The following is a 26,264-nucleotide window of genomic DNA, read 5'->3' on the forward strand; positions in this document are numbered from 1 at the left end:
CTGAATATAGATGCTACCCTAAAGTAACTGAATATTAATATAGTTAAATAAGGACAAAACAATAGCAAGCAACAGCCTATACAGTTTTTACCTACCATAAATAAGAAATGAAGGCCTTTGATATGTAAAATAGACAAGAAACACTCTTGAAGACTTGAATTCATTTAAAATGGATTTTGTTTAGAGTCACTTTCAACTCCTACTGCTTTCTTACAAGCCTCAGGTCTCCATTTTTAAACAATGAACCCTTTGTATCCTGTCACACACTCACAGTAGTAAAAGCCAGATGTGAACTGCAAAGTCTCATTAAAAGCATCGTTGCAAAGAGGTGATGGAAGCTTAGAGGACTTATGACCAAGCAGGGAGGTCTAAGATTTCAGTAATTCCTTCGGTGCACGAATATATTTTCTCAGAATAAAGCTGTCTAACGTGAAACAGCCTTTGAGCTTTCAAATAAGTATAGTGCTGAGAGCACTGCTATTTGTAACACAGTGGTAAGAAATAAAGATAACCAGCATATGTTAGGTTTGCTTTATTCTACGCACACTGAAAATAACTATGGTTCCTAGTCAAGCAAGTCTTGTACTCTCAGTACTAGTTCCAAACACAAATGGCTTTAACCCAGATTACAGCTAATACCTCACCACACTGAAAATAACCTCAATTTACACAAATTGCCTTATTGGAAACCTGAAGTGGGAAGACAGACAACTTTCAGCTTGTAAGGGTTTCCACCAGGGACAGCATGATTGAGGCATGTTGGTGGTCCAGTAACTTGGAAGAAAGCTTCCCTACTCCCATTCTGGGACAAATGGAAGGATCCAGAGCTAATGTTTCGCATGGTTTCATTTCTTTTTTCAGAAAGCTCATGCTTACAAGGAACATAAAATAATATGCAGACTGAGTGGAGTCAGGGCTTTAAGTGTATTTGGGATTTGTGCTGTGACCATTATGCATATTGCTTATAGGGCACTTTTGTTGGTAATTCAAAGGATGCACTCTTAAAGATGGTAGTAAGAGCCTTGTAAGCATCTTCCTCGCTCAAATGCTTAAAAACTCAAGCCAACATTTAGAGAACAAAAACCTGCACAGTCAAAATTAACATAGTACATTCAGCACCAGACTAGATAAGTCTTCAATCTTTGCACCTTGTAACCGTCATTTCAATAAAGTACTATGCCTCTCTCCTGCAGAGGATATGAAAACTAGTTGCACCTCTGTTTTCCTAAATACTAATTTTATGTTAAAGAAAACCACAGCTCCCACTTTTCCTCTATCAGCAGCATAAAGATGACACTGCAATAGAGAGAAACTGGGCAGGTTTAGCAATTTAAACTTATTGCTTCTTTTAGGAATGATGTAAGTGAATTTAATCAGAAAAACTGTATCATTAGTATGTGATTACAGGCATTCTCTTGAGCTTTCGAGTTTAGAGAATGGTATGAGTTGTCATATCAAAACCGTAAGCGCCAGACAGGGAAAATGGGAGTTGCAAGGTCTCCGATTAAACATTAAGATAAGGTGAGAAAAAGTTCAATTTTCACATATATAAGTTCATTTTTCTCTAAAAACTACGTGTTAAAATTACTAGCCTTCTCAGCACCACTGTTTGACTCTCCTTGTATTAGTTCTACTAACGACAATTAAAACTGATTAAGTCCAATTCTGTTCTTTGTGACAAATAAAAAAAGACAGTGGTGAATGAAACATTTCCATCCGGTAAACAAACTGCCACACAGAATATCAGAACCGCTGTCAGTGCGAGCAGCAGCAGCAAGGCAGAGGTTTCTATTCAACCTTTAGTTTTGCTCTAGCTATCTGAAGTACTTAACATTTTCTTTCACTTTATAGTAGGCTGCTTGAAAGGGAAAATAATTCAGTGTTCTCTACACAGAAAAAGAACAGAACTGTATCTTATTACAGCAAATAATTTTTTTTCATTAAAATCACCACCTCCTAAGTTTCGTATACAACAACTCCAAAAGTAGCATTATCAGGAGTGACAGAGAAAAAAAAATTACAGGGATTTAACTAGCAATTCAAATCCAAGGAAGATAGGACACACAAATTTTAAAATTAAGACATGCTTTTTTAGTGAGATGCCATCCAGAACTTTTTTTTTTTTAAGGGGGGTGGGTGGGTGGGAGACACTACCAACAACATAAGAAAAAAAAAACCACCAACTATTTTATTGGTAGATGTGGATCAGACACTGCATCATTATTGTTGTTTGTTATTTATAGCTTGCACAGGCAACATATATTAATAAACATCCCTTTTATTTACGTATGTTACAGCTTCCAGTTTGCAAGTGTGTGCATAATATTGCAATAGGTAGATTGAAAACAGTGCACAGGGAAGAGATCCCTGACCCAAGTGGCTGGACAAATTCCTCCTCTGAGACTTCCCACACAATACAGAATAATTCTGAAGCACCTGATAAAACAGAGACATATCCTTGGGTACGCAGAATAAGGGAACACTGCTGACAAAGACAAATTTCCTACAGATAGCACATGAAAGGGAAAGCTGCTTTTCAGGGTTGATGATCACAGGGCAGAATAACAAAACACTGAGCTACTAATTTCACCCAAGCCAGAATCACACTCAGCTGAAAAAAGGTACATTTGTTTCTGAATAACTGAAGTGTTAGGCAAACAACCAAAGCTTGCAATTAACTACCAGTTAATATCTAGTAACTGGTCATGGCACAGTCATTGGACTAAACAACTGAGATCATCATCTCAAACAAAAGTTCCTGTAGAAAAAAACATTTCTGAAAAAAAAAAAATGTATTGGCACTTTCCAGTGCCAAGCAATAGCAATTGAAAGCAATTATAAACAGTGAATCTGCTTTCCTGTATAATCATATTCATTCAAATCTGTATGCTTGCCATATGAGAGGAGGGTCAGGCAAGAGACAAATACACAGTGATCTGCACAGGTCAATTCAATTTATTTGAAAGTCTCAGTGGACTTCCAAAATAGAGAAACCTTATGGAGGGGAAATGTGTCAGCTGCACAGGTCTGTACCTAAGTATATTTCAGCTTTAGTAAAGAAGATACAAAAAATTAAATGATGAAGCAGAAAAAATTAATAGTTCTGATGACAGTCGGACATTTGATTAATTTTCTCAAATTGACAAGGTGAGACAAATTAAGATCAAAAAATCGTTAGCAAGTAAAAAAATAAAATTAAAGTGAAATAAAATGCAAGGACAGCCCCTGCTGCAGATAACAAGAGGGAGCAAACACTTGACAGTGAAGAAAACTCTAGATTAAGACCCATCCAAGTCCCTGGGGTAGCTTTTCCAGTTAAATGAATTGCTTGAGATTTAGGTTTATCGCTAGCTTCATCTGTGGTTTTTCTAATTCTCAAATGGGTTTGCTCAAAACAGGAGCTAGCTTACTGCTTGCTTTTACTTAGATTTAAGATTTTAAGTCTGCTTTTCCACAGAAACTGGAACTCCAGTTATTCCAGTCCAATTCTTTCATTGGACTTCTAGGTATGTACTTTTGAATGAACGAGCTAATTAACATATTGTTGTGATGTTTTAACAAGGTTGCCTGCAACTCCTCTAAGGATTAATTGCAGTGGGGAGAACAGAGTTGCCATGTTTTCTGTCTGGGTGATATCTGGAGTGAAAAGAAGTTCCTGCCACATCTTTTCTCATCTACCGGGTAAGACATCACCATCCTGTCAGGCAACCTGCTAATCTGCACATCATCTGGGTCTGCCTGCAGATCCTGACTGCCAGATCTGGTCTGCCTACCAGCTTCAATAACAAAGTATTCATCTGGATAACTTAACTTGTTTTTGAGGCACTGGTTTTTACATGTTGAGTTCTGTAAAAAAGATTTTATCGTCTTTTTTTTTTTTAGCCTCAGTGTTGCAATTTCCCTTGCTCATATCTGTACAGACTTGTGAAACCACCCATCCAGGTAAGCGGTATTTGCAGCCAAATCTCGGTGCTGTTTCTTCTACTACCTCCTTCTCTGTGATATCAGACATATATTTTCTTGCCTTACCTTACTTCCAAGGTCCCCAATAGCTCTGTCCCATCAATCAAGATGTCAGACTTCATTAACCATATGATAAAAATAAAAGCAAACAATTCTCCCTGCATATAGTCTTATGCTGTCCCTCACCTTGCAGGACCAAGCAGGGACACAATCCTCCCTGAACAAAACTAAATCATTGCCCACCTTCAAAAATCCTTCTGACAACTTACTTTGTTACTAAGAAGCTCAACAATTAAGCCATAGATATGACCAAACCACAACCTAAAACAATAAATAGTTTAAATTCTCGTTTGTGTTCTACCTCGTTGACTGTTAGTGTCTATGGTCTTTTACATTTTTAAGGTGGAATTCTTGGGTGGGAATAAGCAAAGCTTCTTTGCATTTTTACCACCCTCAGGACCTCATCCATAACTAAACTCCACAGTAAAAATGTCCAAGTGAAATACTGCCAAAAAAGTAAAATATTTCTTATCCCTGCAAGTTTAACAGACACAAATCTCCCACATTGCATCTGTAATTTCAATATTGGTAGATGACCCCAGTATTTTTGTCAGTCTTGCCTCAAATCACCAGAAACACACTCCTTCCTCCTTCTGGCCTCTATCCAAATGTTCTGGTTTAGCACTACTACATATATCAAGTATTGCATTTTCCAGTGAACCATCTCAACCTTCTCCAACATCATGCTCTGAGGGATAGTGTACTTGCTTATGCTAACATGGTTTTATTACGCTTACCAGTATTTTCTAGTCTTCTGAAGTTACTAACTACGAGTACGCAGTGTGAGCTGGACAGGTAGTGTGCATTAAGCTTACCGCCAGAAAAAGTAAGAATTTTGCACTGGTAGCATCTGGTAAAAGCACACTAGAGACCTTGAAATCATAACCGGTGCTCTTACTATTTGCAAAAATATGAGTAAAAATACATACTAATTCGATTTCCCAAAACCTGTTTGCCCAATAGGAACCATCTGCTTCTAATCATCGACTCCTATACACCCTGATCCAAAGTTCATGAATCCAGCAGCAGTCATCCCTCCTTTGTCTGCAATGGTCTTTGCATTAATCCAAAGCAGAAGATGAAATAAAGAATGTTAAAGTGAGCTTTAACAATCTATAAAATTCTTCCATTTTACAGTTTATGGCAAACTATTATCGCTACACTTCAGATTCCCACAATGAGTTACCTTCTTAATAGCCTCCTGAGGGCATCACAGAACAGAGTCAATGGTTGAAAATTATACAGCAAACAAGAGACAGCTCCAAGATGGCATTTTATATTCAAGAGCAACAGAGATGCAAGTAGATTGATTTGGGCTCTGCATCCCAAGATGATTTCGGTAACGAGCCTGAGTGAATGTAACAGAAGAATTAACAGAGTTCCTCTCAACTTCACTTAGCAATGCCTGTATATTTTTTTCCTCTGAAAGTGTATATTTGATACATTTAAATAACAGCAGATATAGCTAGCACGGAGGAACAGATTTTCACAAAGAGGAGGAGTTGTAAAAATCCTGTGTTCTGGACAGCACACCATTACTCATCACCGACAGCAGTAATGGAAATAAGACTATGTGAATCATCTAAGCTGCTCTCAAGGAACACACTGGACTGTTCTACATAGGCCATAATAATAACATCTGTTATTCTACAATGGACTTCTAGATTAACTGTCTTATCTGGTTTTGTGATGCTGTGCTTGATGCATTTCAACACAGCAGTCCTACAGAAGGTAAATCATTTCACTAGCTCTCCAACAAGAGAGCTATAGTATCTCTTTAAGGAAGTACATATTGATCAAACCTCTGCCATAATTACAATCTTCAGAACATTCCATTTTCACCAAGGAAATTTTGCCATTATTGGGGAAGATTATGTATCTGCAATGAAATCTGCTACCTCTAAAGATTAAATTGGAAGAATAATCTCAATTGAAAGCCAGGTTAGTAGAGTACTGGCCGATATTTATCACAGCTCTAAATCATGTTCTTTTGTAGATGATAACCAGTGAACAGATGTAGCATTATCAATTCAAAACACTAACAGGAAGGTGTTGCAATATACATAAATTCTTTGAGCATTTAGCTTAATGGTATTTATTTGTCCTAAAATTTTGGGGAACTTACAGATGCAATGCAACAAATGCTAATATGCATATAACTGTTCTCTAGATTTTTATTTTTTTTTAATTTTAGGTTTTTTCAAAGGGTGGCAGCCACAAAGGTACAACCTCTGAAGAACCATAAGAACGTAAGTATATGAAGCACAAGGTTACTAGAGTTTCTAAAAATCTATCCATGGACTACTCTTTCTCATTCTGGCTAGCTATGTAACAGTTGTCAAACATCTCTTTACAAGAAAAGCTCAGTTACTTCAGAAACTGAGGAACAGACAAAATCAACTGACAACCCCAAGAACAAACTGGTATTAAGAAATGAGATGAGAAGAGGCTTTTTATAACCCCACATAAAATACATATCTCAAAAAAGCATCATTAATGAATTTTCTCAGAAGCAACCTTTGAAACTTCATTCTAAGATGTGAGCAGTAAAAACCTAAAAATAAAAATAAGTGGGTATAAAACATGAAATATCTTCAGCTATTTTCAAATCTCCAGATATAAGAGAAGAGAAAACTAACATAGGAAGAGGAAACTTTACAAGAACAGTTCAACAGACAAATGTTTTCATGTTTTAAAGGAGTTAATAGTTGAAGAATGTTAGAAATAATTATTTGTTTAAGCAAGCTAACCACTAGACAACTTTTAGAGCCATCAGTGGTGATTTTTTTAATACAATGCATTGGCTCAATTTTGCTTGAAAAAGTAAATTATTTTACTCAGGACATAAATTGTAAACATGATGCTTTTCTTTGAAATCTGGTACAAACCCCCATTCTGCAAGAAATGCTTAGGGGGAGAAGCTATGTTTCAAATTTATTAATGATTCCTCAAGTTGTTATAGAAACACAATTGCAGCAAGGCAATGTCTAGAGACACGAGTCTCTTTCATGTACACTTTCACAGGAACTGGTTGCTGAGGTTACCTAACAACGGAGTAACTTGTACATCCAATTCCCTCTTTACAAAGGCATTACAAAACCAGGGCTTTACAACAGAACAAAGCTCACTAAAGCAACTACTGTGCTTTATTTACTGTGTACACATTTAGGAAACATTGCTATCTGGTTTCTTCAAATACCTGGTGGCCATTATAAGTAGAATCAGTTTTTCAAAGACGACATAAAAAAGATTTAGCTGGGGAAGCAGAACACTGTAGTTATATAAAAAAAAAAAAAAAGGCTTTAGCTCTACTAACTACTTAAGAAGTTACAGCATATGCTAAATTCATTTTTAACTTCAGTAGGACAATTGAGTACTCAGTGAGACATCTAGGGTGAGACCTTAAAGACTTAGTACGTTCTAATACCTTTAGTCAGGAACATAGCTCCTTTGGCTTTCAGCAACAACTCCAGAGATTAATAGATAACAAAAGTATATTTCTTTCAGACCTTTCCATCATGTTCTATTTGTTCTCAGCATAAAAAAAAAAAAAAAAATATTGGACTATTTCTTTTCTTCAAAAGGCACAAGAATTAGTACAGAAAGTTGATCAGGCAAAAGAAATAAAGTTTCTTCTTGTTGTTATAACATACAAGTAAGAGCATTTGAACACAATGCAAGTGAGCAAGGATGAAAAGTCAACAAGCAAGGAGGGAGAAGGCAAAGAAAAAAAAAAGAGAGAGAAAGGTTTGTTTTTATAATTAAAAACAGATTTCAAAAGGAAAACTAAGTTTCGCTACAGTCAATGAGAGTTTTTCCATCAATTTTAAGGGAGCCATGACTTCACCCCCAGACAGTTATAAAGTGCAACCAGCTACTACATCTTTTTCTTTTTTTTCATTTTTACTTTTTTTAAGCCAGCAGAGTAATAGTAAAATGAAAAATCTTTGAACTTGGCAAGTCCCAGAACAGCAGTTGAATGTAAATTAGGAGATAAATGATGAACTGTGTTAAAGCAATTTTTCTGTAGCTTGGAATAAAACAAAAGTTTGTAATCTCACTCCATATGCCCAACATTATTTTTGTTAAACTGGAACTAGGAAATCATGGGTTGGTATGGGTAAATGTCTCACGGGATGACTAAACAGTCTCAATGGATTTGATAAGCAACTCCTACAGCATGTCTGTGAAGCATACACATGCGTTTGTATGTTACACAACCACATTTACTAGAACAGGTAACTTTTAGGTAAACAGTGTCAAAAACAAACAAAGCACTTTGTTCAGAATTTATAAGGGTGGAGTTTTTTTGCAATAAGGTTTTTACTAGTACTCTTTGGGAAAAAAAACCCAACAACCTAGCTGTAACTGTACTCAAGCTTTTTGTACTTCAGCCTCTTAATAATTTAAGTTATGACTACATGCATTATGCTTGTGATATCTTCACAGATAGGATTTCTGCCAGCCTTTAACTAGACCACTACAAAGCGTTTCTGCACTTTCTTGACCTTTATACTATGTGAATATGTACAGGAGGGCTATGCTGCCATAGTCATTTTGCTTCCAACACCCTTTTAGACACATTCAGAAACACTTCCTTGCTGGTATAGCTTACACTGGGTCCCAGCCCAATATACATACAGGGGAACTGGTCCCAGCATAAGTGTACTGGAAGAACACTGTGTACCTATGCAATTAAAGGCATTGGTCTTATTCACAATTCATCTATCCAAAGTGCTCATTTCTGTATAGAAAGAAAGAGGTGACTGAATTTTAAAATTAAGAAACAAATATATTCAGTAAATGCTCTTAGCATATGAATCTTTTCTCTTTCTAAACCTTCTCTGCATGGACTATCCATTTGCTCAGTGTTTGTTCAGTCCTTAACACAAGTCTCCTGGTATACGTCACAGTGCCTAAAAACTCCAGCTCAGCACTATGGAATGGAATGCAATCCTCTATTCAGAGCTCTAAAAGATTATAGAAAAGGCTATTTTTCACAGAAGTGGTATAAAGAACACTCAGTAATTCCAAATACATGAGGTGTGTATCATTTCTGTGAATGCATCATCTATATGATTAAATCTGTAATGGCACATATGCCTAGAACTGGCAGGCTTCACTTACTGAAGGAACATATTAAAAAATTAAATGCCTTAGTTTGATTATGCTATTCAGAGGGTGTTCTTGCCTCTTCTTGCCAAACATAGTCTGAAATCTAGATTAATCTCATAAATCATTTCCTGTTGTAAACACCTGAACCACGGACTAGAAAGGAAATTCATCACAAGCTCTTCCTACCTATTGTGGCATTCTCCAATTCTCTAATGAAAAGACCTCAGGCTCCAAGAACAACTTTTTATTTTCTTTAATGGTTATAGTTTAATAAAGCAGATATAATCCAGAAAGGCTTTAAAAGAAGATATCCACTGGATAAGATCCATGTATATTTCAGTTTTGTCCAATAAGAAAAAATGGCTTTCACTCTTACATGACAAAATTTATGATGAACCAGTCTTGCAAACTATTCCTCACTAGAGTCTTACAGAGTCTTGACAGCATGCCCATAATAATTACGCTCTCAGCCACACAGATGACTGATGATCATAAGAGGCTGCGAGTCCAGTGTGTTTTAGTGAACTTTATTTAAACTCATCGCAGCTATATAATTGCTCTGGAGATCTCACGGAATTTCATTTTACCTCAGACTCTTATCAATAGGTTTGAACCAGTAACAAGGCTTTCACTGCCATTTGCGGCTTTATGCTCCAGACAATCGGGGACTTTGGGAATGCACTAGGCAAAATGGTACTGGATCTGGTCAACCAGTACGCTGAATTAGTGAGAGGTATCACATCTACGGCACATACCGAGGTATAAATTAAATGGGTAATTTTCCTTGTTCCACAACCTACAGGCTAGGTACTTGACATAGTACCTCCACAGCAGGAGAAAAAGCTCCTTTTAAAGCAATTTCTGCCACAAAACCTCTTGCTGAGTGGTTTTCAAACTCTCCAGTTTCAATTACATGAAGTGAATCCACAGACTGGGACCAGTACAGTTGCTTCTGACTTACAGTAATGGAAATAGAGGAAAAATTAGCAGAAAAGTTTACAGAAATTTAATTGGCTGAACTTACAGGCAGAAAGCCTTTCTTCATTAGGCTGTTACAAAACCCACAGAATTAAGGACAAGATGATCCTCTGAACTTTTGAGCACAACTCAGTCTACAAGACAACACAAGGGGAGACAACAGCAAGTGTTCAGTTCCAGCACTGACCGAGTCAATTCCCACAGCGATCATCCCAAAACTAAATGCAAAACTGACTGCCAAAGGACAGAGATTAATGTGTCTTCTACATATACTCCCCTGCCTCTGCTGCATTCTCCATCCTTCCGATATTTTTTTCTCTTCCTTTGCAGCCTTCATTGCCAGGTGCTTAAGGTCTCCGTGACTGCCAGTGAGCCTGAGGAAGGGGCAAAGGGCCGGATGACTCAAATATGTTACTAAGTTAAGGAGAAAAGAAAGCCACCAACATGACAGACAGGAGCTCAAGATGTCACAGCAAACTCCTACTCTTTGTATTACAGTGCAGCATGCACAATAAAGTTGGCAGCAGTGGGGCAGGACAATTGAAACAGAACAGTCTGAAGCATTAACCTTTCCTGTACCTCCTCTTGTAATCCAGGACAGCCTCAAAACCTGCACCCACTCTGCTGCCATTTCCAGTACTTTTCCCTGGAAAACTGGATAAAACCATGTTCTAAAAACTTCACACACAACATTGAGGATAAGTATTTGAAATTCCCACTAAAGTGAAACAGATGTTGGAATGCAGCAGTGGAACTAAGAGTTGCATCACAGCACAGAAATTATTTTGAAGAATTATTAAAGTGTTTGGAAGACACTGTATTTCTAGAATTATGCCAACTTATTATAAGATGAACATTTAAACATTAATATAGAAGAGAGCTGAAGGCTCAACTCTAATTTCTATTCACTGTAACACACATTTCTCCAGAAAATGGGCGATGAGAGAAGATTTATTTTTTTTCAGTGCCAGACATGCACATGAATCTAACACTGAAGAAAGTTTTTCACAATATTCCCCAGTGGCTGTAGGCATGATCCAGAAACCAATCCTTTAAGATCATTTAGTCATAACACTAGTACTCTGCAAATAAATCAAAAGCAAATATAAGTGGCCACAGCATTATATAAGACATTGGATAATTTTGCTTAGGACCATATTTACTAGTGTTGCAAAGAGCTTACTCCACTCTTACTAAAATTTCTTTGACTTCTAATAGGACTGGAGTTTAAAGGGAGGGGTAGCTTCTTTTTTTCCTTTTTCTTTTCTTTTTTAAAAAGTGGTGCTGTAATTCAAATCCTGGTAACCTTGGAAACAGCCTCTCTCCTCAGATATGTCTGTGTCAATTAAAGTAATTGGGACACTCCAGCTAATGGTGCCTAGATTTCAATATCCAGGCTAGTGCTGAAGCATTAGTCCTAAAGGACTCTCAGCTGTGAAACAGATCCTCTGAAAAAAGATTGTCTTGGAAAGGTTCTTCTCTTTTTGTAAGCATTTGTCAGAAGTTCAGCTGGGAAGAGGCTAGTTTTAAAGAATTTCTTTTTATACAGGATATTTCTTTGTATACAGGATGCACAGGGACTATTCAGTAATAGCAAACTGAGTTTATTTGTACATATATGTAAACAAAGCTCCCTACATAAAGCAAAGAAACACCATTTGCTTAGCTTTAAGGTATTCATTAAAATATTGTGCAGATTTACAAAATTAACTTTCTCACCCTTTACAATATTACCCTTCGTATACGTATTATGTGTACATATACATGGACACACACACACACACCACTCCATTACATATGCACCGAGAGACAATTTCTATACACTGCATATTCATGACCAAACAATACTGACTTTATGAAGTATCTTAGGCAAGCCTAAAAACTGGAATAAAACTTACAGAATTACTACCTTGTAACACAGGTGGCTGGGGAAAGACAAAAATAATCAAGAAGCTGTTAGGAATTTCTCACAGCATCTAAAAGCATCTCATTCTTTGTTCCATTATTGAAACCAAAGAGTTATTTAAAGAAGGGAATATTCTCTAATATACTTTAAAAGCCACATAGCCATCAGTGAATCACTCAGTTCAATGGCATGCATCACAACCTTTCTGCACATGTGTGTGCGCCCTCAGAAAAGGTAAGAGCATCTTGCAACCCATTTCCCCACACGCCCAAAGGCAGCATTAAAGAAGACATTTCTTCCACAGAGGATGTCAATATTCTTGCAGAGAACATGTAGCATTGCTAATTAAAAGGTACAGACTTTTTAAAGATATTTGTATCTTAAGTTATTGTATGGCAGGAATTGATTTTCAGTAAATTCTTTTGGTTATTATGCAAATAGTAAAGTGACTAGACAACATGTAAAATCTATCCTTTCCACCCCTACCAACAGCAGGGAAACAGAAGGAATTAAGTAGTATTTGGGAAAATCTATCTAAATAATGACAGTTTGAAACTATTATTATCGGGTATTTCAGTTGTGACATATAATAATGGCAAAGGGAATAAAATAAGCAAATCCAAGCTTCAAGGAATCTTTTCTTACATTAAAAGTCTACTTTAAGTCTTTTCTAAAGCCTAGATGATCCAGGCCTTCTAGGCTGAAAGACCAAAAATGGCAAGCAAATAGGGTATTCAGACCTAGGCTGAGGTGACCAAGCGATCCTTTGATATTGTTAATAATGGAAAAGACAAAAAAAAAAAAAAAGCAGCCAAAAGAGCGCAGTAGCTGTGTCAGGACCTATATACACATTCACTGCCAGCAAAGGCATAAGAAGATCAGAAAAATCACAGGCCAGAATTGGCCGCCACAACTGTTGTTTCAGTCCCATTGAGATTTAAAGTTATTTATATAAGAAATCTGTAATGCAATATGGAATAACTTGATCAACAAGATTTAAAATGAGAAGCATACAAGTCTACAGTGGAACAGCTGCCAAACTGGACTTGGGACAGCTCGAGTCTAGAAGGCCAGTTTTCAGTTTAAAGACTACAATAAGCAATGTCCTGAAATATTATGCCTATAAAAGAGTTTGGAAATATGCTGTAATACTCAGTAAAACTAGTGAAGGTAATGCAAGTTTCAACTTGTTACTCATTACAGTTTGAGTATGGAAAACACATTCTAGATACTGAAAACCTAGACAGGAAGGTTTCCTGTAACAATTTATTCTTATAAATAAAGAACTTGCGTATGTATTCTCACTCTTAATGTGCAAGCTAAGGGTCCAGTTCTCCTTCCACTGCAGGATGCTAAGTTTGACATTCACATCAACAGCAGCAGAATTAGGCTATAAAGCTCCAATTGCATATAAACAGCTGTCTGACAATCACGTTGCAGAATAAACAGAAACCCAAAATTAATTCAGAGTAATTGTTTATATAGGCTTAAGTGAGATCAGCATTGTGTTTTCTTTTATTTGATGAAGATAAAAATTATCTTTGTTTTACTAACTTTGCGTGAATAAATACTGAATACTATATCTTGCTTAAAAACATTTCTTACTTTAACCTAAATACGTACATTCAATTCCATTCTGAGACAAAGTAGTTTAATTTGTGTTTTATTTTGCTAGTTTTACCTTTAAAAAGTAGTTATATTCTCAGCAGAAGAGGTTTTAGTGCTGTGCCAAGTCCATTCTGTTGACTATCTATAAGAAGAGGCCCACTACAGTGGAACATGCCAATCGAATCTTCCAGAAACATCAGAATTAAATATACAATAAAGGCTATTGAGATTTTTCCAAGAAAAACAAGCCTGTTTGTTTTTAGATCATTCACTGAAATAAGTGTCTTACAGAAAACACATGAGTTGAAATCAAATTCTGATGAAACACGGAAGAGTCATATGCTAGTGAAGAGCTGCTCAGCCCTCATACAGATGGCTGCTAGAGATCCCTGGTCTGCAACAACCCATAAGAGCCCATCTGGAGGGGTTATGGACCCAGAAATCACAGGATTTTCCTTCAGTCACAGAACTGGGACACTCCTGGGAGACAGATGTCCCCTGTGTCTAGAAGCCATGCTGGCCAGGGCCCCGAAACAGCCAGGCTGCAAGGCTTGTGCAGAGCCAGGGACACATCACACTGTGTGACTGACCGGCTCTTCATTTTATTGATGAGAATAATGGAAGCTTCAAAGATCATTTCAGATTCATTCAGCACCTGCCAGAGCAGGTGTCTTCTAAAGTTGTAAGCGCACTCTACCTGAAGCAGAATAATGGAGATCCTTGGGTCCATAAACACTTGAATTTTGGTGCTCTGTTCTGAATTAGAGCAAGATCAAAACAAAACAACTCTGATCTTGAAAACAATCACAGGACAGGAATATCATCGCCTGGCCAGCCCTACACTATGCCACATCTTCTTTCATGCTATTTGCAGAGGCATCTGCAGTCTCAGCCCTCTCCATCTCTAATATTCAGTATTTTGTTCACTTCAAACTAAGTACAGGCTGATGAAAACTCACAAAACATGATGGTGCCAAAAGAAAGTCTGCACCACCATTAATTGCTACACGAGTACATCAGATCTGTCATGAACAGTGACACACCAGGCATAACAAGCATCTCTGAAGTCAAACTCCCAGTTTCACTCTGCCACAGAATAAAGGATGCTGATGACAGATGGGCAGAGTTAAGCAAGCCGTTCGGCCAAAATCCTAGACAGATGACCATAGCTGCATTTCACTGCCAAGACCAGAACCTTAGTTTGTATCAGAAACCGCTAACCTTCCAGCTTCAGTCAGGAAAAAAATGTCTATAAAAAAATAATGTTATAAATAATAAAAATAAAAATGAAACAATCATCCACTCTCCTGGCTCCTATTCCTAGTTTTCTGCTCTGGCTCCAGGACTATTCCCTCTGCCTTCATAGTCCCAGATCCACGTAATTGCAGAACTGCCATTCCACATCACTCAACTCTGATATCAACCTAAGTCAAAACTTCTCTATTCCCTTTATCTGACTATTTTTTAGTCTCCACCTGAACCAGCATGTGCTTTTATTCTGCCATACTGACTGGAGCACCAGCTTGGAGTCACTGGACAGAAAAGTTCAGTTATGCCTTCTGCCTGTCAAGTCTAGCATCACTTCTGGTAGAAGGTGATCATTTCTCATTTACTCCATGGTGACAGCCCATCAACTGCCAAAATTATATGGAAGCTTCACAACATGCTTAGGTGCATACACTGAGGAGGGACCCCATCAGAGATCCATCATATACAACATGGTATTTTACCACTTTGCTCCTGCTCTCCCAGATTCTGCTGGGGCAGTTTGTTTCAGGTTCACACAACTTAATATGAAGTTGCATTGTTTCTCATGAAGAGTTCCCAGCAATTTCAGTAGGAGCCACAAGTGTCTATGAATCAAGAAGATACTCTATTTTACTGAGGTTAACCATGCATCAAATCCTCTGCTGCCTCATATCCCTCCCTCAAAGTCAGCAGGGCTGAATAGAGTGTAAGTCAGGGTAATTTCAGTCAAAGCCTCTTCAAGTATTTGCAACATTCACTTTTTTTGCCATCTATGAACTGTAACATTAAGTTACAAAGTACTGACATTTATATAAGTTTCAATTTAAGCTTAGATCTACTCTCAGGACAGTGAAGGCAATTATTTACTTAAGTATGAGAAAGAATGAGATCATTACAAGTATGCTACAGTCAAACAACATGGCAAGAAAGTTCTCAAAAGGTTTTTTTTTTTGTATTGGCAAATTGTGTAGACTGACTTTGCTAGTCATTACCATCTGGTCATAATGAAAACAATCAATAATACATTTCTACTAAGACAGAAACATAACATAGCACAACACCATATTGTTGTGTGCATTAAATCAATAGACCTCTTCAGTTTTAGTGTACTATAAAGAGAATTTTGAAAGGAGTGTTTTCTAAACCACAGAATCTTACTTCCTTCATTGTGAACACAATAGGCTTTTAATGAGTGTTTCTTCATACAGATAAAATTATTTATAAAATTAAAATATGTAAGATTCCAAAAGGCCTTGCAGTTATTAAAAAAATTAAATATTTATAACACATCGTTCATAGATGTGTAAGATGAGGAAAAATCTGGGGGCTGCTTGCCTCCAGATGTAAAACAAGCCAAGGAAAGACCCATTAAAAAACTGTGATGTCTGAGGGAATCATTTTAACTGGTCTGTGCTCAGAAGTACAGTTTGTAGGCTGAATCATTTATTTATTTTTCAGTAATATTTATTTCTGCCTGTAAGCCCAGATGCAGGGACCTTTATGCTACCTCTTCATGAAATGTTGCAAGATCCCTACAAAATAGCTAACACCACCTTCAGCAGAGTACCAATGAGGGCAATGAGGCTAAGATGTAGAAAGGGTGCCCTGGTGCACAGATGGGACACTTGGGAGTCCCTGGCTAGAACAGCCAGTATCCTCAAATAGCATTTAGAGAGTTCAGCGGCAGCTCTATGCCATTGCTCACTCTGTTCCTTCCCAACCTCCAAGAAACCCTGTTACTCCGTACTTGTATAAGGAATCTACATTTTACTTGCTGCCATTTCTAGCAGTAGTAAGAGGTAGGACAGGTGTCCGAGTCACTCTGGATCATCTGCTAGTCTAGGCATTGCTTTTATCCCCAGGAGGTGGCCAGAAGTGCAACTACACCATTTGAGGAAACGGCGGAAAATATGGCATGTTTTGCATGTCAAAACCTTCACATTTACCTAAAATAAGAATAGACTGTTCAGCAGAAACGGCCAAAAGAAATTTTGAGGAAGACCAGTCTATATTGTTTTAAAAGCAGTATTACAAAAAGTGAAGAAGAGAGGATTAGCCTGATTCAGGATACTGAAGGAAGAGGCAAAAAGACACACAATGACCAGAACTACCGAACTGGCTTATTGTGCGCATCAAGCAACATCAGACAGTAATAAGACAGGAAAGGCAAGAAATTGCCCTTCTCCGCATGTATGGGTTCAGAACATTTTTGGCTGATATTCATCACTGGGTCCATTGTGGGGCATGTTTGATTTTCCTCACTGGTTTCAAATTTGCTGTTTATTTAAGAAAATACTGCAGTAGATTATTCCTAATGAAGGAAAGTAAATACTGCACACTAGTCACAGCCATTAAAACCTTTAAATCAGAAAGAAACTGAGCCAGGAAAAAAACAGTAAAAAGCTCTTAAACTTGCAGAAGTGCCTGAGACTCACCCCTAGTAACTAATCCAAGCGACACTGTTAACAGTTCAGTTACTTACACACAACCATGGGCCTTTCTATAACAATCCACACACCCAGAGGTAAGAGAAATGGAACAAAGTAGTAACTTCTTAAGAAAATCTTTCTCCTATTAGGCACTACTGGCTCTGCATCTATCCAACATATGAAGACACTTTTTCCAGACATAGACTTTCCATTCATTGCTTGTGGGGTCTCTAGATGAGTATCAAAGCATTCACCCTACCCCTAGTACCTAATTTTCAGAGGAGCTAGAAGAATGAATCATGATACTAGTAAGATGATCCACCATCATCCTGTGGAAAACAACACAGGAGCTAAACCAAAGTGCACCACCACCCTAGTGATCCTCCTTACCCTTAGCTGTGGATTCTCGGCATAAAGTGTGTTCTCTTGCAGAAAAGTGCTGTCAACTTATCCTTCCCACACTGCATTTGGATTGTATCTTTGCTGCCTCCATTTGACATAGGTCAGATGTGCAACAGTCAGACTTCCCTTCATGACAACATGTGCATATGGTACTTTCGATCACCAAGACCTATTTTTGCAATCTAAAAGATTGCAACAGTGAGAAAATCATATTGGCTTTGATCTGATTTTCTCACCTATAATATGCTGAAAGGTTAGAGTCCTCATTTTCTATAGAACAATAAAATAAACTCTACATGAGTAGAGTAGATGTAGAGTTCAGATCAGTAGATGCAGAGTTTAAGCATGGCTAAATACCTGCCACGCAAAGCCTTCTGAGGGTATGAGAGCCCAAGTGCAGCGCAAGTAGCTTCTGCTAGACTGTGCAAAGGCAGAGATGGGGCAAGTGCTCATAAAGAAAAAAAACAATTCTGCAGTTCTGTCAGTGGGTACACTCCAAAGCCACTGCTTCCTTAACAAGGGCTGTTGATTCTTTAAGGCCTACAGACATATATAGTAAGGCCTATATAGTTCTCGGCTCCTTCAAAGCACTTATGTATTAACCCCAAAGAGCAGAGTGACAGGAATACAAAAATAAGACAATATTTATAGCAAAAGGAGAGACTTGTGGAGGAACAGGCCAAAGGACACAACACCATTCAGCATTTGCCTTTGCAGATTTGAGTTGCTGGCACAGCAACTCCCAGCTTCTGGCTTGGGAAGGAGACTATATGCTTCACACATGCTGTACCAGCTTTAATTATACTCCAGTGCAATAAAATGCAATGCAGAAGACATATGTTCCACAGGAGATTGCAACACACTCTGGCCCATGTCCTCGGGACTATCCAATAAAGCCCCCTACCACTGAGCCTCATAGCTTATGCTAACATCCTGCATAATTAAACACAGAAGGAAAGCCAGGAAAGACATTGCAGTGGATGAAAGATGATCCTGAATTGCATTGGCAGCAAAAGGACTTCAAAGAGGTGCTGGATTCTTTCTGGAGCAAGGAGGACCACTGTCCCTCAACTGGGATGCCAACACAACAGCACTGGAGCAACCTCCAATTACTCTGCTCTCATACACTGAGGCTGCATTTGTTCTCTTTTCCCCAGGAAGGCATACAATCCAAGACACGAGCCACATTGATGTGGTTTCTGGACAAGTGTAATAATCCACCCTTTGTCCTCACGCCTTAGTGCATCAAAGCAGCGCAAGTCATCGACTCATTTGGCTATAGACATTATACTGTCATTAGGAAGAGACTGGCACATTTTTAAAGATCGTATGCTATGTAGGCAAGAATTCTTCACCATTACTAGTTAAAAATCTACCAGGTTTCCTGCAAGCACTGAATCAGGTTGATAATGACCGCACAGAAAACCTTTGAAACAGTGACAGAAATATGGGCCTCCCAACAGAGCAAAAAAATATGACCTGTTTAAAACTACTAAGTCAGGAAATTTGATATCAGAAAGGAACAAGCCCAATAAAATAAATCAGGTGATACTTACTAAGTACCTGTGTCAGGATAAAGGGCAAATGAAACTCAAGGCATTATATCCAGTGAACTGTACAGACATAATGACCTGCACTGCAGGTCAGCCAGGAATGTTTGTGAACAGTAACTGGACTATAACCTTCACTATGATGAACCGTACTTCAAGCATATTCGACTTCTGAATCCCAGAGCACAGTGCTGCACTGGTAGTATATTTTCATCTGGTTATAAATTTGAATGTGCTGTTCGTATGCATACTTTCCACTTGATTCTTTGATACGCCTATTAAAAATAAAAGAAAAAGATACTGGCATTGAATTTGCATTTCTGAAAGCTTATGTAAATGAACATTCATAAAGAGGGCATGAGAGCAATACATCAATTAATAAGGAAAACTTACACTGACAGAGTAGCTCTGTTTCAAGAACTTCTAGTTAACCAAGGCCATGTCGGAGCACATTTAACCTCACACAGTTCCTCTCCCGTGAGTTCTCCGTCACTACAACCTGTGCATCCTACTTCTCTAAATATTTAGATACATCTGAAACTTCACAAATATTTTGGGGTGGTTCAAGTTTTTTATTCTTTAGACAGTCTTTCTTGTTTATTTTAAGGCTAAAGCACACAGAAAGGCTCATTCCTGGGATGCAGTAACTGAACTCTGAGAAGTGCTGGAGTTCCCTAACTGCCCAGCTAGGCTCTTACAACAAAAGCATGCACGTAGCATACCATAAGTTAGACATATATTTATTTATTTATTTTATATAGACAGCATGCTTACGTTACAAATGCTTATTTAAGAATACACAGGATTTTTAAGAAAATGAGAGAAAAGTCAGGTACTGACCAGACCTCAGTTTGAACTGTTCTGGATGGATGGAGAACTAAAATTTTCTCTTAAGTTCTAGTGAGTTACGTTACCCTTCATACACTTTTCTAAATTACTTGTTAGCCTTATCCTTCACCCCAAAAAGCTGTCCATATTCCATCACAGGATTGATGGCATTTCAGTTGTTGGTGAATTATTTTATTTGCCATCCAATTTTCTTACAGAATAAGATTAAATCAAAAGAAAATGTTTTGAGTGAAATTGAATTAGTTGCACAACCCAAAAAATCCTAAAGTATATTCACATATACAGTAGTTCATCAGCTCTAAAACTTTCAGCTTTATTATGCACTTGTCAGAATAAATGATAATGCCAAGAGGCTGGCAGGATAATGAACAACTGCCATGATAAATGGATCGTCACACAAAGCTATCTGAAATACAAAGATGATGACGAGAGCAACACTTAGAGCTACACCTACACTTTCTTTTTTCATTTTTCCCCATGTGTTGTGCAATTTTCTTCTGTCTCAAATTTATTTGGCTGGAACAGAGGTGGAATATGAAACAAATGGTGGCTAAATTCTCTAGAGATGTGTAGTACAACTCTGCTGCGATCAACGTAAAATTGTACAGTCATGCCACAGACGAATGTGCCTTCCATGCAAAGAATTTAGCAAGCGTTGTTAACATATGCACTTATTTCACAGTTATTAAATTTGCTCTCTGATGAACATCTATCTGTTCTCTGCTCTTTTAGCACATTCTCCTTCCTGTTACTTCACACGCCATATAAAACTAAAGAAAGATTATTGCAAATGGAGATTGTTGCTTTACTATGCTAAGGTCAAAAATAATTCCAAATTCAGTTCCCAAATACATTCAAAATAATACCACCTTCAAGTCAATGAAAGCAGATTTTTACCACAAAGCAGAGAAGTCAGAGAAGACTGAATTGAACTCTCAACTTCTTTGACTGTGCAAAGATCCAGAAGTGATACACTGCGGACCCCAGCTTGGAAAACATAACTTAAACAGTCCTTGTTTATACTGGTACCACAATGAGCAGACAAGGCTATTCAGTTAACCAGGCATTACACAGACTTTCAAGACTATGTTCTATAGGGTATAAAGATCCAAAATGAGAAGATTATTCAAGAGGCTTAACATCATAATGAGCCTGACATTTCCCTACCTCAAGTTACACTTACATTTCCTACATTATTTACACAACATAAATGCAACACTGGGACACAGAGGCTAGGGAGAAGAAAAAAAGAAGAGAAAGGAAAAAAAATGCACACTTTACGTGCAGGTACATTTCAGGTTGGGGCAGGGGTGTAAGAAGAAGGGATGGATGGACAAGTGAAAGACTAGTCCTAAAAATCTCCACTGGAATTGGTTATTCCCCCCTGTTAGCCTTTATGCTATATACTAACAGGATTTCTAGTATTCACATGTGAAGTAAATGATGTAAGACACATCAACAGATCAGTATTGCCTCCCCTAACTCCTGTCAGCTTTTGCAAGCTCCAAAACAGTATGAGATTACGGTGAGAGAAAACAGATTCAGGTCAGCAACCCTGAATACAAAAGCTCTACTTGCAGCACAGGTAATAGCAAGAAAAGCAATTGCCCGTGAATTCTCAGTGAACCAAAAGCAATTAGATTTTACAAAAAAGGAAACAGTTAGAAATAAGTTTTCTTTAAAAAAGGATAGCATACACACTATTTCCCTCACTTTGGTACCTTACAAATGATGCACGCCATCAGAATCTCTCTAACATCTTAAAAACCAAGAGCAGACACTTTTATTCCAGGCGGCCACAAAATAAATTTGGCTTTTTCAACTTTGGTTGTACATAGAATAGGTTATTAGAAAGTACCTGAAGAAGCAGAAAACAATTTTGAAGTAACTGGATCTAAAGTTTAAGTCACAACTTCAGGCTTGGAAAGTAGCAAGGACAGGAAAAAATGAACAAGGAAAAGAAGAATGATCAATGACCCTCAATAAAAATGAAACAATTTCAAAGAATCACAGGGCTAGCACCTCCAAAAACCATCCACCCATAGCTGCCTCTTCCTTCACAGGAGAGGTGACAAGGCAGAAATGACAGGTATCTGCCTAGATGTACAAAAGCTGCACTTTAAGCAGTGTAATTCAGTGCTTCATTATTTTTGAGGGGAAAAAAAGGGCGGTGGGGGGAGCACCAAAGAACAGGCCTAAGAAATGCAATGTGAGACTGAGCTTTGAAACAGTCAGGTCTGGAATTTGACCAGCTTACACTGGTTTTTACAGACCCAGAAAAACATCCCTTAACCAGGGCCTATTTTCAGAGAACAGCAAGTCTCACGGTAGAGAAAACAGAAAAGTATTTCCAGTATTCCAAATGATTACTCACCTCAAAATTCAACAGAGCATGGGAAGTCATGTTAGGAAGTGACTGTGACCAACGATGCTGGAAAATGACACCAGGGAACATCTGAACTCAGTAAAGCTGAAAACCTGCTCCACAGTTCAAGAGTAATTGTTGGGGTTCATATACAGCTACAATCATTTTAGAGATGCTAGAAAGTCTTTCTGAGCAGGAGAAATTTAAGCAAGAGAAGTTGAAACTTGCTTCACTCAACTGAAGTGTTGACATTTGTATAAAATAAATCCCTGATGTTTTTTGCTTCTACAATTAACTGCTAGACTGATGCTTATCCACAAGTAATACTAAGATTAAGCTTATACAACAAATTTCAGAGAATAATAAAGAATGTTCTAGGTTACACACACATATTACCATTGAAATACTACCAAAACTGCTGGGAGTAAGATAGCAACTTACTAGTGAAACAACAGCATTAGAAAGGAAATTTTTCAGCAAGATGCCAGGGCAAATCCTCGTGTTACAGATGACACCACAGGGTCTGTACACATAAACAAAATAGTACAGATTTGCTTTACAATGTGTTCTCCTGAAGACACATTGGTATGCAAGTAATCTAGTGACACAGAAGAAGCAGATTTGTCTTCCTGGAGAAATAAGTCATAACAGCAAACAATTTTTTCAGGTGTAAAAGGCATGTCATACTGAATGGCACCAATACTGTCATGTTTGAAGCTAGGCATGTACTCTGTAACAAACTTAGAATTTCCACATCATTTAGACCTAGCTTTTGTTCCAATTTGACTTGGAAAATATTTGAAATTGCCTGTGGAGGTTGGAGCTTATAGTTTTAGTGCTTCAAGACCCAAATTCATTTTAGAATTTTAATTTTTACATTCTATAAAAAGTCAAAAATATCAACCGAAAAAACAAAACCAGAATTTCAATAGCCACATATTATTCCATAGCAGGTCAGTCGTGGTAGTCTATTACTGACATACCATTGAATAAAATAAAGTGAAACTTTAAAGTGCCTTTAAGCACATAAGTAGCCTTCCCCCATCCTTCTCCCTCATGTTTCAGGCAGGGATAGCGCTTAATTCATAAGACTGCTATAGAAATACAACAAAAGCCAAGTAGTATTGTTTCCTTTCTAACTTATTTAGCCACATGTTAATCATGCAACTGATGCTTATCTTAGACTGCTTGGCATCACAGAAGTCATTTGTAACACAAAACACACATGCATATATGTTGCTGTTCAATGTGTTTGGCAATTAGATACTCTAGGACTTTTATTTGTGAATAGTCTCTTATTTTTGGGTGGAAACACAGAATAAAATACTGCATGCCTGACATATCTGAGCAAGAGCCAAATAGACAAAAAACAAACCTCATACTGCAACCTCCCTGGGGAAATCTTTGTTCATTTTAATACTTGTTCAGTCAGCTGTCTCCATGAATGACAAGGTTTTATCTCTAATGTGAATGGCTTCGAAGGCTACTTGCATTATCCATTCTTCAGCAGCTGCTGCTGAAACCACAGGGTTGCAAACTTATAATTAAATCCAGCTGCCACTACTGTGAGTTCAGTTATATTGAAGTGAGCAGTAATGCCTCATGGTTGCGGGCAAGATTCTGTCTCCATTTCTAGACAATGTAATTAACTCTTTTGCCCCTTTTAGATGAAATAAACATCAGCACTGAAGAATGCTGTTAAATGACTGTAAAATAGTATTTATAAAGAAGAATTCTGTGGCAGTCATTACACCTGAGAAGACAAATTTCTAGGTGGATCATAGCTAACAACAAATAGCTGTTTCCTTACGAGCACCGAGAGACCTCCCAAGGAAACACGTAGCACAGGATGGAAGGAATTTCCCCATAGAAAGGAGGCATGACAGGATACACATTAACAGATCTACTCTTAAGCCTTAAAACACAGCCTCTAGAATAAAGCAAATCCAGGCTCGAGAGAATTGCAGGCAAAGGCTGGAAAGAACCAGGAAAGGAACCACAGGCCTGCCTTTGATGCTAAGATCATTTCTTAAAGGCCATTGTCCATGTCTTAAATCAGACTTAGAGATAAAGTCCTGACTGAATAGCTGCATATATGCACTTCTAGAGGTATACTTTTTTCTTTTACATTCAAAAACTGTTCCTATCTGCGTGTCAACAAAGCATTTAGGTCAGCAAAAATAATTAGCTACCTAAATTTGGCTCAGTCAATCCTTGAAGCGGTGCTCAACAAGTCTCTATTTCAAAAAACATTGCAATGACAATGCCTCAAGAACATTTCATGGGAGCAAAAGCAATCAGCAACAACATGCTAGACTAACAGCACTGAAGTAGAAAGCAACAGTCAACAGAGCTTTGTTTGTGAAGTGTTCTCTTATTATGGGTATCTCTTTGGAAACACACAACAGTCCAATCGCTTCTGAGGATGGGTGAGAAAGCACAACGGAAGACAGAAGCACCTGCCATCTGACTCCAAGTGCAAGAAGGTTAAAGAAAAGGGAGAGCTATCTGCTGAGAGGAGAATGAGACACATAGCAACCATCTCAAAATTCACTCTGCGAACCTCCCAAAACACATCAATAAAAAGGTTTAAAGAAAAAAATCTGCCCGATATTCTGCCAAATCAGTTAAAACCCTAGGTTATCTAGATGCTTTCTTTAACTGAGGCGTTGCATTAAGAGCTACATAAACACTGCATGAACTGAGTGTTGGCAAAAGTCTAGCCACCATGGGCTATTTAAACTCATCTGTATTAACTGACCTGATTGCCTGTGATCTAGCTCAGATACCTCTGCACTGAAGCAAGCAGGCTGAACACCCAAATAAATTTGCCCGCAGTCACATAGAAACCAGCAGGAGTCATGAAATAGAAGACGGATGTTTCTTGAGACTCGAGGTCTGCTTACTCACCTTTTGTTGCGGGGGGCGGGGGGAGGGGAGCGGTAGGAAGAGAAATGTACCTACAAGCATCTCTGCACAGGGTTCATCTTTGCTATGGTTTGGTACCACATTTCCTGAACCAACATCAAATAAATGCTAGCAGCTAGAAAGCAAGGTTTTTTTCCATGATTTTTTTGTACTTCTACCTTTTGCAAGAAGTAAAAAGTAAACAGCATTTTGTACCAAAGACAACAAGGGTGAATTTGCTTTCAAGTGGTTATTCTTAGGTTCATTTACTTTTGACATATTTGTTTGCTATTTCACTAGTGCTGTCTGTCTACCTGTCGCTTTGTACTAATGGCTGTGAAGCCCAGGCACTCGAGAGCGTTTCAGCAAGATGGGCTGATTGTTATATCCTGTCATATCTAGGAGAGAGCCAGCCATGATTTTTCCATCAGTGTTTCACCATTCCCATTTTAAAGTGACAAAGCTTTTATTCCTCCTAGCTTTTTAGTGGCTACTTTAAAGGGCTTTTTATCTGTAGAGGTTCATATCTTACCAGTGCTGAAGGGTGTTCCTACAGATGATACTAGCAAAAACTAGATGTATGTGAAGAAAGAAGTGAATGCAGGGGGAAGGGCAAAGAAGAAAGAACGGAAAGGGTGGAGCAAGCCACACTTTCATGTTTTTTGAATCCTCCATAGGATCTTGCTTTCATCTGGAATTAATCTCTGAATCAACTGTAATCCATCATTAGAACAGATAATGTCATTTTATCTTAACCATAACTTTTTTCTTGGGAGATTATAGATAGCTTGGACCTTCTGCAGTGCTTTGTACACTACATTTGTCTTTTGCAAGTCTCTGCACAGAAGAATATTAAACTCTTCTTTCTTACGGGTTTCTAATCA

At 37.9% G+C, this 26,264-nt stretch overlaps 1 protein-coding gene across 1 annotated transcript in view; it reads right to left on the minus strand.

Annotated features, from left to right (window-relative positions):
• The window catches only part of LOC101919076 (multiple epidermal growth factor-like domains protein 6), a 201,018-nt gene that overhangs the window by 148,960 nt on the left and 25,794 nt on the right, over positions 1-26,264 (minus strand). The gene's annotated exons all lie outside the window — the stretch shown is intronic.

The sequence above is a fragment of the Falco peregrinus genome, chromosome 12 (genome assembly GCF_023634155.1).
Source record: "Falco peregrinus isolate bFalPer1 chromosome 12, bFalPer1.pri, whole genome shotgun sequence".
NCBI classification, from domain to species: domain Eukaryota; kingdom Metazoa; phylum Chordata; class Aves; order Falconiformes; family Falconidae; genus Falco; species Falco peregrinus.